Source organism: Bremia lactucae, linkage group LG10 (assembly GCF_004359215.1).
Source record: "Bremia lactucae strain SF5 linkage group LG10, whole genome shotgun sequence".
In the NCBI taxonomy this organism is placed as follows: Eukaryota; Oomycota; class Peronosporomycetes; order Peronosporales; family Peronosporaceae; genus Bremia; species Bremia lactucae.
In genome coordinates this window covers 1893108-1905520 of record NC_090619.1, presented here as the reverse complement: position 1 = coordinate 1905520, position 12413 = coordinate 1893108, and positions in this window count along the sequence as shown.

Sequence of the window (12413 nt, the reverse complement as noted above, 5' to 3'; positions counted from 1 at the left end):
GTACTTAAGGGGATGGTCAATTACTAAATAATAGTAATTAGACCCAACACTCGGGTGTGGTGCACATTTGTGACCAACCCTTGTGGATGTGATGCACATGGGTGCATTCACATTAGGAGGGATGACGCCCAGCGTCATCCGTGATGACGGCTAGCGTCATCCGTTACGCGAGGTATCTATAAAGATACGCTCGCAATACATATTAAATGATATCTATAGAGATAACATTTTAATTGGTAAAAATAGGTATTTGTATTTAATTCTATTAAATATAAATCAGTCTGAAAACTACTTCCTACTTGGTAAGTGCGCACGAGGAGACGAATTACCGCTCCCGTGACGACACTTAAGCAGAGTACTTAGTGTGTTGGGTGAGGTCGCTTGCGCGCCCACCACAACTACCTCACTGCACGCAAGAGAAGCAGGTTTAACCGCTTCCTCGCTGCGCTAGGGTGTGTGTCTAAGTAGAGCGTGGCCGCATTACGACGTGCCCGCCTACATGAGGTGCTCCAGCACGTCTTGGGATCTGTCGAGGAGATAGTAAAACTCCCGACGATGTCGTGGGATATGTTCTTGTCAGATTTTGAATCCGAACTTAAGGAAGGAAAAATCCGCGAAGTAGTCGCACCAGTTCTAGAAGTTAGCTTGGTGGACTTTTGCTCGTCATCCACATTTAACGATAGCGTCTTAGAAAGAGTAAAAAAAATGATTCGCTGCTCAAGGCGGGGATGTCTTGAAAGACACCCCGTTTTTAAAATCCTGTGGAAATACCGAGATGTGTTCCCAGAAGAAGTGGCGAGCCGCCTATCGGCCGATAGGGGCATCGGGCACGAAATTGAATTGGAACCTGACACCTAGTATCCTATGACCAGGCAATGGCTTTTGCTGAAGAAACAAGTCGTTAATATTTAAAAAGGGGCGAAACTCCTTTACGTGTCATGGGATTGGCTATTCCATTACAGATATTACCTTGTCTGGGTCTGCTCGTACACCATGTGTACCTACGATGCAGCCTAGCACAGGTATTTCGGGAACCCCTATGACGCACTTTTGTAAGTTACGTACACTTTAGGCGTCACTTAGAGTCTTCAACACAACGTCCAAATGACGCTTGCGATACTCTATTGCGCTCAGCCAGAACTATACACAAATACATCGTCAAAGTAACGGGGCTTGTAGGCACGGTGTTGACGCATTACGTGAGCCACCACTCGGTCGAATGTCGCCGGTGCGTTTTTGACCTTTGCTGCATCACAAGCATTCGCAAAGCATACCGTTTGAGGTGATTACTGTCGTTTTTACTGCATCAGACTCTCTCATGAGTACCTGATAGTAGCCATCCTTTAAAAAAACGCGGAAAGATAGTTGACTTTCCCATGGAGTTCAACAAGACATCTATCCGCGGGATTGGCATTGCACCGGAATGGTGGCCGTATTCAGCATATGTAAGCGTGAACCACGCGCCATCCACCTATGGCCTTACGAGTTTATCCCAACTGTTGAACAGATGATCCACGCAGCCGGGCTTAAAATCGCGCCGGCGCGAAAGGGCATCAGCGACCACAACAAATCGTCCTGTTTATTGTTCACGGAGAAGTTTATACTTTGTGAAGAAAGCCAACCATCTCGCCGTTCTTTGCGAGAGGTGTGGGTTGTTAGCGGGTCGTGCGTAAAGACGCATGGTCGTATAATCAATGAACGAACTGGCCTGTGACAGTCGATGTAAAGAAAATATAAAGTTCATCGGCTTAGCGGCGTATGCTGAAATTATAGTACATATCTCTTGTTTGTTAAAGAAAAATCTAAAGGGTCATGGAAAGCTGATTGTTAGTGTTTTATTAATGACATTTAGCAAAGCTTAACGCAATCGCCAGTATTGGCGATTGCAGAACAATGTAGACCATTTTGTGTGGTCTGTGACGCCAGCGATTTCGCAATCGGCTGAGCGTTAACGCAGTATGACACAGACGGCGCAGAGCACGCACTATTGAAAGAATACGTGTTCCTTCGTCAACATAACTTGACGACGTTAGAAGAGCTTATCAATAGATAGAGCATCTAAAGGCTTGATGAATCCCCATAGAAATCATACACAACAATCATTGAAAGGATTGTCGACTTTGTGTCAATCTTTAATAGATCGATACATAACACACAAAGGCTTGGTTCGCTGCGCATAACTCTTGCTGTTCTTATGCGAGTAATGAGCGAGCTCGGTGATCGCTACCGAGTGTGCTTGGTCAGACATGATGCGAAAGCGAAAGCCGGAGAATATCGTGCGCCAACGAGACATAACGACGACGTTCAAAAGCTGGATTAAATACAGGACGACGCTTAATCAGCTAAATCTCTATCACCAAGGGTGGAACCAGTCGCAAGCATGTCGAGCAGACGCAAGGTGCGCATACACATTCGAAACGACAGCACGCATCATGTGGACATGTCCAAGAGCAAGTGACATCTGGAGAAAGATCATGACCGGAAAGGAAACCACAGACATAATTCTGGATCTGCTGCTGCCCCATATACCTCGAAGCTCAGCCTCGCCCCTAAGGACGAAAATCGAGCAACTAGTGGCAGCCTGATCTTTTCAGGCTCAGGGTGCACACCGCGTTTACCCACAATGCACCCAAGAAGTGGTAACTTTTTTTGCTTGCAGCGAATACACACTTCTTAACATTTGCATACAACTTATGCTTACGCGTACGTGTAAGGACCTTAAAGACGTGGGTACGATGTACTCCAACGTCCGCCTTTCCATTCATCGCTCTGCTATAAACGAAGACATTATCAAAATAACTCGATGATAAACCCGCACCGATCTCAACAGATTGGTTGCATGGGCATTACTAAGCCCATGTGGCATAATTAGCCTCTCTTAAAAGTATTTCGCTTGGAATATTTACTGCTGTGAACAAAATGCCCTGTTCACGCATGAGGATCTGATAGAATATATCTATCAGATTTTTTAACGAAAAGACGGTACTCTTTGACATACCGTCAATGATTTCATCTTTTCTTGGTATCGGCGTTTAAGTTAGTACTCTTGCAGCGTTCATTTTATTGTACGCATGCACAATCCACCTCCTTTTTGTAGCTTTACGCACACAGAAGTTCGGAGACCTTTGTGGAGAGGTTGACTCCCTCACATGAACCGCTACAAAGCGATCGACAAAGAACTTGTCGATCGCTAATACTCGTTCACAAGGCAATGACATTGACACAGTATTCTAAACCTGGCATCATGTCGAATTCGTATCTGGTGCCTTTATCCTTACTAAGCACGGTACGGATCACGGAGTACATTCTAAATTCGATCAAATTCTTATTTAAAGAATTTGTCTTCAAAGACTTCCAGGATTGGGATGTCTTCTCATTGAGGACACTTTTGTCCAACGATGAGCTACTGAGAACCCGTTCGTTCTCAGCAAAAACTTTTGTCGACCAAATATCGACCACATGCTTGTCATCTGACAAGTACCACCGATCCCGGAAAAAGGCATCGATGAAGAATTCCGTCTTATCCTCACCAGGCTTTTGAAGCCTGGATGAGTCGAATAGCGTATTGTGATATCGATCGTTAGACATACAAGACCAACGAATTAGTTTATCCTTAGACGGGAACCAAGGTCTCTTTTCAGGAGCGAACCGCAACTTGTTGCGACCCCTCTCCAGCTGTCTCATGATAAAACTTGGCCCTTGGAGCAATCCCTAGAATCAATCCTTTCCTAGTGATGCGAACTAGCACCAGCAGCAGCACTCGTCCCTTCGCGACCACTTAGTTCCTGGTGACGCATACTAACGCCACAGAGTAGTCATCGCCTACGGAGTCATCTAATGATGAATCCCATCAAAAAGGTTTGACGAGTCGAACAACCTCGTCATCACCTCTCGATCTGTCACGCTAGAGCCTAAAGGTTTAACGAACTCGACCCCGGGTGACCCGGCGGCCTTTACAGTGGACAGTGAGTTCGGAGATGCCGGTGACGTGGTCCAGTCACCTACAATTGGTGTAGCAAGTTACTTGTAACCGTCACCTGCAATGTCATTAACCGATGAAATGTTCCAGTCACCTACAATGGTAGTAAGAGGTGAAGTAATCCCCGCAGCAGTCCCATTAGCGTCTACTGAAACATTTGGATTATTAACAGCTGCACTGATCGGTGCCGCTAACAGCTTTGCGGCCACGCGCATAGACTTGTTAGTCGCCATGTTGATTTTGGTCAAAATCAATTAATGAAAATTAAATTGGTATTTTGATTTAAATCAATAATGCAGAATTACAGGAAAATACATTATAGTATTTCCCGTCACTCTACATCAGTCACTATAGTGACTGTTGGTGAAGGAGGGGGTGATGTAACGGGGTCTCCCGTTACATATGTATTATCTCCTTTAAGAGGAATGATAGATATTATTTTATATGGGAGGAACAATAGATATAATTTTATATGCGAGGAAATAAATAAAGAAATACAATAATAATTATCTTTTTTTAGTTATGAGTTAAAAAGTTCCAATATTTCCAAATTGGGTAATATCGGTGCAATAAGACATTAGCTCTATCGATTGGTTGATTTAAGTCTAAATCAACCCCGCCAATCGTTATAAGACACGATTGTGCGGTGCGCAAGGAGGCGCCGTACTTAGTTAGATATTAATATTGTAAGTTCAGTAGTAGGTATAAGATCGTTACGAAGGAAATAATTATATTAACACAGTTTTACTTTTCTCTAATTATAATCCTTTATACGACCTTTGGTAGCTAAAGCCCCTTAGCTACTTAGACCTTCCTCTGAACCTTTGTATGCGTGAAGTTTCGAGGCACCTCACCTTCACTGTAATCAGTGTAAGGTTATCTTGTACTTACCAGTACTAGCAAAGGGTGCCCCATCAAGCAAAGCTTGATGCAACTAGCGATTGCAGGTAGTCTATGACGCCAGCTATTTGCAGTCTGCTGTGCATTAATGCAATAATGACACAGGCGGGATATAACGTGTGTTCTGCTAGCAGTTGGCTAAGCTACAACCATCTGAGCAAAATTACCCGGTGCATCAAAAGGACATCGCTGACAAGAAATACTATCTAGCCAAGTTACGAATTTATCTCGTAGAAAATTAACCTTCATTGTTTACACGGATCAAGCGTCTTTTTACACGCGGCCGTAAACAGTCGCAAAGAATAGCAAGGTTGTTATCTCTTCTTACGAAGCATAACATCTCCGTAGAATACAAGCCAGGACGAATTTATGTCGTCGCTGATGCGCTTTCGCAACGACCTGGATTTTAGTCGGCTGCGCCAATCAACAGTGAAGATAAGTTTAGTATTGCAACACTAGTTTCAAGTGTTTCGTCAACAACATTAATTGACGACAATTGAAGAGCCTATAAGAAAGGCAAGGCCACAAAAACTTTTATTTATTACCTCAGAAATCCATCAAAACAGTCCCTGAAGGTATTGCTAACATTGTAGCGATCTTCATCAGATCGAAAATATTTGTCGTGATCCCTACTCACAATGATTTGCGAGTGCGCATCATGTATGAGTGTGAGATGCACCAATAAGTGGGAATTGTGAACGTGAAAAGACTTATCTCATTGCAAGTCGTGACTTATACTGCCTCTGTAGTGTGAATTCTTGCCCAAGTTTATACGTGCTTGCGATGTTTGTCAACAGGTGAATCCTAGTACTCAATCCCGTGCTCCTATACAAACTCTCCCCGCTTTGGCAGAGCGTTGGAAGTCCGTATCGATGGACTTCGTCTTTGGATTTCACGAAGGCAATCACAAGAATAATGGTATTTTGTGTTCGTAGGTTGATTCAGCAAGTCGCACATGGAATTGTGGCAATCTTTGTTCAAATCACTTGGAACAAAGTTAAAATGTCAACCTCTGACCATCCGGAAACAGATGGTCAGACGGAACATTCAAATCGTATCTTCAAAGAGATACTTCGAGGATACGTCCACTCGATTGCGATTTAAATTGAGTTCTTGCCGATGGCAGAATTTGTCATCATCAATTCGGTGCGTGCATCAACAAAGCGTGCATTGCATTTAGCAAATACCTCTTGACATACTCGCATACACCCTTATTATAGTGTAACGCTATCTAAGGGGGAAGGACTCGCTCGAGCAAAGATCGATTTAGCTCTTCCTCATCACGCATTGACTTACCAGTCAATGTGAAAGATACCGATGTTGATGCAATTAACATTGAATAAGAAAAACTCAGCAATCAGAACGAAGCCAAGTTTTTCTTCTTCAATGTTGATTGCATCAACATCGGTTGCTGCTTTGATAACAACGGTGCTGCTATACGCAGCATCGATAATGACAATACCAGTGAGTGCAATGCGCTCCCGCTGAAGAAAGGATTTACATCTCCGCAGAGCATACCGAGCGAACTGAAAACAAAACAAAACCGAGTCAGCAGGAATTGCTGCTGGCTCGAGAAGCAGAGGCCCATTTCGTGCAGGATTCCATCGCACATGCGACGTCCGACAGTAACTACGAAACGCGGACCATAACGGAAGAGCAAACGTTCTTTTATTGAATGCTGGCTGTCTAGTCCTACAATGAACGGTAAATTTACCGAAACATGTAGTGACAAATGTAAGCAATAATAAATTAATGCCCAAGAAAATCGGTCCGTTTCGTGTATTTCAGCGCGAAGCCAATGCATACACGTCTGAAATGCCTCGTTGGATGCGTACGCATCCAATGTTTTACGTCGGACGCCTCCGTCCTACTCCTAGTACGAGATTTCTTTAGTAGGTGAATCACACCGATATGTTCCAACGCATCCGCTAGAGTCCTATGAACCAAGATCTGACGTTTATCTTCATCCTTCAAGGATGAAAGGACGAGCTGTCGACAGGTCGTAGCGAAGGATGTAAAGTGCCTGTTCGTTTGCCAATTGAGCGATCGCAAACTCCGCTCGGTCATCCGACCGATCAGACCAAAGAAGATGCACTACTGACGTAAGCTCATGACGAGCATCACGCTAATGTTTCACGTTCTTCGGTAACTCGCGAAAAACGTGATTAAGAACATATCACAAATATGCGGGTCAACGAATAAATCGGACCCAGTTTGCTCTACCCTTCTCATCCAGTGATGTACTCCATGGTGAGAAGCGCTTGCTCGTGGAGCGCTTTTTTGAACAAGCGCGAGGTGAGGGGCTCTAAACGAGTTACTTCGTTGCTGGCGTGGGTACCGGCCTCGCTCTCAATGGATGAATTACGTTTGGGTTTCGTTAGAAGTACGACGAGACCCAATCAATGCTTGCAAATATCACCAGAAAAAAGAGCGATTGCGTCGCTCGTCAAAAGATTGCAAATTTTTAATTCCTTCACGCGATCCATAGGAGATGCTTGCCCTTCGATAGGGCTATTCTACGGAGTACGCTGCCCTAAGTGCAACAATTATGTTCTTAACGAAGCAGGAATATGGGTCTACACACGAGAGGCAAGGTAACCCTGCTTCTCTTGAGAATTGGTGCAGCTTAAAGCGTTTACCGACGAGGTATCTTCTTTAGACCGTTCGCGTACCATAACCAATTTGTCTTGCCAGGATTCGCAGCCGACGCCTTGTGCATTCTGTAAGAAAGCATCATATAATGCCTTCCGCGGAGCCATTGATGTCGGTATAAGGCATCGATGAAGAGCTTCTTTTCGTCATCACCAGTACTCTGAAGCCTTCGAACAACGAAACCGTAAGCGGACCATTGGTCATTTCCGACGAGGAATTAAGTTGTCCTCCGTGCAACTAAAGCTATAAAATGGGTCAACTCCAACGTATTGCGGTCTCGCTCCTCTTGACTGATGTATGCAGGCAAGCTGACATCCATTTTGTCGTGATATTTCCGAACACTTCATTCCTGGCGATTTGCAATAACGTTATTAGCATTCTCACCGTATTTGGAATAATAAAAGGATGTCCTCATCATGCGGGTCAGGTGACTAACAGCTTTGGGCAAATTATTTTAGCCAGAACCCACTAATTGGCTGTAACGGTCCCCAGTGGTCTGGTGGTCCTTATCGATGCTTTTCAGTTGGAAGAAATGTACGACTCACCACGTGCACCTAATGGGTCACTATACATATTCGTATATAAATATACTGTAGTAAACCCTAGAAGGTATAAGTGCGTAGGAGATAAAAATTTAATACAGTTTTAAATGTTCCCTATACTAAGAACTTTTTGCAGACTGTTTGTCGCACGCAGCAGACGACTGAATGTCTGCTGCGTTTATCTCTTAGCAGCTGGACATAACTGAGCAACCGCAAGGCTTGTAGCTTTCAAGTTGCTCCGCATGGTTTTCTTGTGCGATAGACAAAATGGAGCTTTAAAAATCATCATGTACTCCCTTTCGCAGATAGACTTAACGGTATCCTCTTTGTCAAATGAAACATTCATGTTGATTAAGGGGTGATGTAGTGGGGTAGCTCATTACATAATTATTGTTACCTGCAAGAGATATAGTACAGAATAATAAAAAACATATTTCTAAAATAATGATGTCCACATTACCACTCATAATATTGTCGCAGCAGCATTAGAGTTCTGCTAATAGGATGATATAGGCCATTATATCAACCCCATTAATCCCTGCAAGCAAGACGCGGATTGGACGTGAGCAATGAGTCACTGTTCATATTTGAGAATTAATATGTTAAAATTAGTCCTAAAGGTACTTGTGCGTAGAACATATATTAAATCAGTTACATCTTTCCCTATACTAAGCTTGTGACGGGGTACCTTTCGCTAGTACTGACACAGTACTAGTCAACCTATACTGATAACAGTGAATGTGGGGTGCCTCGATTACTTCACGTGCAGGACATGCAGAGGAAGGTTCCAAATAGCCAAGAAGCCTTAGCTTCTAAGGTTTAATACTAAAGCTTTTGTATAAGAAAAATATATATACTAAGATATTGAGTTCTTTCGTGCGAAATTTTATCTACTGGCTCTAATATAGTAAAACTTATCTCTGCAATGCGCCTCCTTGCGCGCCGCTTACTCGTGTCTAATAAAAATTTGCGGGGTTAATTTAAACTTCATCAACCAATCAATAGAAATAATGTCTTATTGCGTCAATATTATCAAATTTGGTAATATTGGAACTATTAAGTCACAGATAACAGAGGTCAATAGTTTCGTGTTCCTCTATTTATTATCTCTGGTAGGAAAGGATTTGTTATTCCTCTTATAGAAAAAATATTTATGTAACGGGACACCCGTTACATCACACACCCCCTTAACCAACAGTCACAATAGTTACTGATGTGGACTGAAAGAAAAACACTATTATGTCTTCCTGGTATGCATTATTGGCTTATATTTAAAATTGCAATTTTGTCGCATTATTGCTTTTGTTCAGAAACCTGACAAACTGGATGCTATCCGTGTACGGTTCGAAAAGCGGACCGTAGTCGGTGCACGCTATCAATTGCACCATTTGTCTAGAGAGGCAGAAATACTTTGCCTCTCGTGCGGAGACTCATGCCCATGCTGTTTTGAGGGTGCAGGTCATGCCCCTAGAAAGCATGTTCCCTCAAAAATTCTCATTGAAGGACTCTCATCTCTTTTAAGATGCGTCAAGGGATAGAGAGCCTCGTATTTTTTTTACGAGCGCGGGAAGCGCTCGTTTCCCGATGGGCCCTCTGCCGAGGAGGATGGTCTCGTCGCACTGCAAGACGAGACTCGGAAAGTCCTACATCAGTTGGGAACGAGGTTCCCAACTAGCATGCGAGTGTGGATACCCTCGCCAACGAACGAGATAAACAAGTCGAACCCCCTTTACTTCACGATGGTTCGAGAGGCGTTCAACAAGAAAATGCTTCTCACCACTCGAATCCTTTAATGGATGTGGAGGGGGTGGGGGGAAATCGGGTCCGCCTCGTTTGACGAACCCGTATTAACATCGTAATTTGGATCACACCCTTTATTTAAGGGAGGACATTGGTCACGAGCGATCCCGTCGTCGCGAGTAAGCGGTGACGGTTGATAATGTTTCTCGTGACCACCTGAAAAATTGTGCGCAAGTTCCGACTGATCAGCTAGCAAACAAAGGGGTCCCTACAAAACGAGCTGGTGACAGATTGTGAGAAGATCTCTTCCTTGGAGGAAACAGTGGATCGTCTAGTTCATATTAATCGAACTCTGTACCGAGACCATAAGGCTTTAGCTCGAAACATCACGCTTTAGCGGATGCCCTAGATCGTTCCGGTGTAAGCCGGAATCGAAAAGAGGATCGTACTGATGGTACGGCGGAGACGCTCAACACAAAACGCAGGATTCGTACGCATACTACGAGGCAGCTGATGTAGTACACGAAACGGGACGCTATCAGAGCTTCTGAAACTCAAGCAAGGCAAGCGTGATGTTCACGCTTATGCATGTTCCCTCCTCTCCAAGGGTCTCATCTTGCCCAGGCACCAAAATATTGATCATTAGCTTGCGTGAGCCACTGAAGCAGGTGCTTGGGCTGAGCGCAATAGAGTCGCACAAGCGTCATTTAGACGCTGTGTAAAGTCAGATTCTCAGCTTTCTAGATTCATCGAAAAAGATTATTGCTTGACCATTTTCTGCAGGTTCTGGATGGTACTATGCATGACACAGTAATGATCCAGACAAGAGGAAGTAACATTAAGGGGCGAAGTTAGCCTTGCGGCAATTCCCTCGTTACATGCTCTTTTAGAGCTAGACGACATGTCTTTTGATGAGTGCGGTCGAGCCTTAAAAGCTGGTGACTTAGGGGAGTCGAAGAAGACTGCCTCTTAAGTTGGTTTGTCGAGTTGGACGATGCCATAAGGGCACGTCACATCGTCGAGCGGGCGAAATTAATTCGTTGCAACCGCTGTTATATCGCACCGGAATGCGGATGAATACGGCGCAAGAATTCTGCCTCGTATTGGTCGACAAGAACTCCAACCGGTGCAAAATATAAGTTGCATCGGTTGTCACGTGAGGCTGGGCTTCCATGCCTCACGTGGGGTGATCCCTGTCTTCCGTAATTTCGACGCGTGATGAGCATGATAAAGAGCTGGGTTTGCTCTTGCGAGCCCCCCCCCCACTTAGAGTCGAAGATCTTCATGCACGCATGGTCAACGCACCATTTGATGTCTTTTGCAAAATGATCTCCGAGGTACCTGGGCAGTAATTCATTACTGCCTACATTCGCCACTTCATGTTCTGTAGGTTTACCGTAGACAGTAGGACTAGGTCTTTAACATTAAATGAAAGTATGTTTGCTCTTCCTGATTTTTCAGAGTTCCGTTTCTGTCGGTCCACCGCATCAGCGATGGAATCCTGTACAAAACGGACCACTGCTTCTCTACTTAGCAGGAGATCACCTGCTGACTCGGTTTTATTTTTGAGCTCAGTGCGAACGGCTCGCACTGCGGAGATGTCAATCCCCTCTCTAGTTGGAGCATTATTGTTGATTTACGTTATCGCTATGAGCTTGAAGATGGCTTACGGTCGAGATTGCAAACCGGAAAGTAAGTTATATTTTGAGTTTAACTTTATCCTACCGTTAGCTTTATCCTACCGTTAACTTTATCCTACCGTTAATTATTTCCTATCGTTTGCTGCGCCCCCTTTCCCAGATATGTGGACTACCATAAAATGGGGGACGTCACTGTCTGGCGGTACAGTGCTGGTGAACCCCAAACACCAGTTCCCGAAGGTTTTACTTTTTGTCATTACCGGGTATCGAACCGGTGACCAGTGGGTCGCACCGCCATGCCTTACCCGACTGAGCCACAACACACGATATTTTCCACACTCAACTTCTTCGTGTTATTCTTGTAATTTGATCCCGTATAAACGCATATGCATAGAGTGCAACACTTTCGATGAATACATCAATCTTCAACACTCTCCCTTGATGTGCGCTCGAAGTGATGCCCTTATGCTGCCATGCCGAGTCCCATGATAAACTTGGCATGCTTGTCTCTTGGAAGCGCCTTGGTCAATCCGTCCGCGATCATTTCTTCCGTCGGCTTGTACTCCAGCGCAATCACCTCACTTGCCACCTTCTCTCGCAAGAAATGAAACTTAATGTCGATGTGCTTCGTGCGCGAATGGTAGACAGGATTTTTGGCAAGCGCAATACATCCTTGATTGTCTTGAAAAATCGTCGTCGCCGTATCCGTCTTGTACTCCAAGTCCTTTATCAAATTTCGAAGCCAGACTGCCTCTTGAGTTGCGCTATACAGACTCATGTACTCTGCTTCCGTGCTTGATGTCGCAACGGTTGGCTGTCGCTTGGAATTCCATGAGATCGTGCCGCCGTTCAGGAAGAACACGTATCCTGTCGTTGAACGCCGCGTGTCTAAGTCGCCTGCCCAGTTTGCGTCTGCAAATCCAATAAGCTCTCCCTTGTTAACGCCGCTAAACACAATGC